General features: G+C 32.2%; 1 long non-coding RNA gene across 1 annotated transcript; it reads left to right on the top strand.

The window, feature by feature from the left end:
• Positions 1–518: 518 nt before the first annotated feature.
• LOC141486992 (uncharacterized) lies at positions 519–1,463 on the top strand. The gene is made up of 3 exons (XR_012468155.1): positions 519–666; positions 721–905; positions 1,404–1,463. It is a non-coding gene; the product is annotated as an uncharacterized lncRNA (long non-coding RNA).
• Positions 1,464–2,053: the final 590 nt, after the last annotated feature.

The following is a 2,053-nucleotide window of genomic DNA, read 5'->3' as shown; positions in this document are numbered from 1 at the left end:
CAACCATCACACCAATTATGTCCCATTTCCATCATGGAAACGGTGTTGTGGGTGTTGAATAACTATTGTTTCGTGACACTTCCTGAAGAAGATATATATATATATATATATGTCATAGTGATGATCCAATAATACTCATAACAGTGGAAAGAGATAACCAGACAGCCGACAGTGTTTTACAATTTAGCTACATTTGTCAGACATGATATTGACAGTTGACAGTATCGTTGTTTTATGTTATTGGGTATTGTTTTCGTCACTTTTACAGTATTTTGCAATCAAATATATTACAAAAATAGTTTTTTTCAAAGCTAAATGCATCATCATTACTTTCAAAGTAAGTACAATACAATGTGTTTTATTCATAAAGGTTCTTTAATTTTAATATTTCCAACCTCACAATTTATATTTGTGACTATAATTCCGCATTACCGGTATATTATACAAGAGTAATTGGGAGTGTGGAAACAATAATGAGAGAAATAACATTAATTAAATCTATGAAGTCATACCAAACATGTACAATATATTTATACTCCTTTTTAGATTATGCCTGGAAGTATTCTCAATTCACAAACACAACAATTTGTGTTGAACTTGTGCGAATATTCTGAAAGGGAGAGGGCGCTTGGAGGACCTTTGTTACCATTTTCATCTGTTCAAGAGGTAACCATTGAAATGATAAAAGAAATGTCATAAATTTTCTTAACTGTATTTTAGAGAGTTGCAGATGCATTTAAAATATCTAAAAAAAACGGTGTTCAACATCAAACAAAGAAATAAACACAAACCCATTCCATCAACTCCAGGAAAAAGTAGACATCGTATCAAATAGAAAACATCTGATTTACCCGAAGGGCAGGAAATGGAAGTACGATATACTCTGTACGATATGTATAAAGACAGTGAGTACACCTTCTTAATATATGGTGAAGGAAAGACGGTACAAATTGACTGTTCAGATGTCTATATGATAAAAATGTTATTTCACGTGTTTTCTGTTTGAGTGTGTTGGGTCGGGACTTCTAATTTTAGCTATACCATAGGTTAAATTTTGACAAATGTCATTTCCAACCAATAAAATTAAGTGTATCGGTGCAGCACACTCTCAAAAAGAAAGCAGATTTTATTCGATGCAAATGACTTAGACACGACACTGACTAGTGAGAAAAAATTCTAACCAAATATAGCCCCCCCCCCATTTTTATCTGTCACAACTGTATCAGGAAAGGCCTTGGATGTATGATAATTAGTTAACTAGTCAAACTTTATTGTCAAATATATTTTTCTTTTACATTCGAAGGTTCACTTGTATCTCGTATTTAAAGTGTAGTTATAACATCAATTCTCCTATTCTATGAATTTTGAAATGTACCTATATTAATTTGAATATTTTCTTCCAGAAAAAAAATCTTACCCTTCGATCTTTGAACGATGAGCTGAAAAATAAAGAAATTTTTTCTATGTGCAAATCGTCTCCAAATGTTTTACTGGAAGAGCTGGGATTTAAATTTGAAAAAGATGATAATCGAAGAGCTTTGATTGAAAGACCTAATATCGTTTCACGAGCATTTTTTTACGCAAATACCGGGAAAACCGAAGAAGAGGAAATAAAAGAAAGTTATGGCAGAATGATAATGAAAAAAGTTTACGCAAACCCGAAGGATATGATGGTAAACGATTTATTGTTGTGCCTGCTGGTTCTATGAAAGGGTTTATTCCAGAAGCCAGTTTATTGTTCTGTTCAAAATCTTTGACCTTAGATTACCATGGAGAAATGAATAGTACAATGTTCACCAAGTGGATTACTTTACAGTTACTTCCCAGTTTGGAAGAACCATCTTTAATTATAATGGACAATGCACTATACCACAGTGAAATTTTGAATAAACAGCCTACCATTTCTTCAAGAAAATCGGAAAATGTTAGTTGGTTACACAAAAACAACATTGATTTTGATGAAAAAATTAACAAAACCAGAATTATTGCAATTGGCTAAGATGAACCGGAAGGAAAATATATATATCCTGGTCCCTGTTTGACTAAAGATGAT

This window comes from Leptinotarsa decemlineata, unplaced genomic scaffold (assembly GCF_025532065.1).
Source record: "Leptinotarsa decemlineata unplaced genomic scaffold, Ldec_3_MD MMD2_tig00078340_RagTag_RagTag, whole genome shotgun sequence".
NCBI lineage: Eukaryota > Metazoa > Arthropoda > Insecta > Coleoptera > Chrysomelidae > Leptinotarsa > Leptinotarsa decemlineata.
The sequence above is the reverse complement of the archived record's forward strand: the minus strand, read 5'-3'. Positions and strand labels throughout refer to the sequence as shown.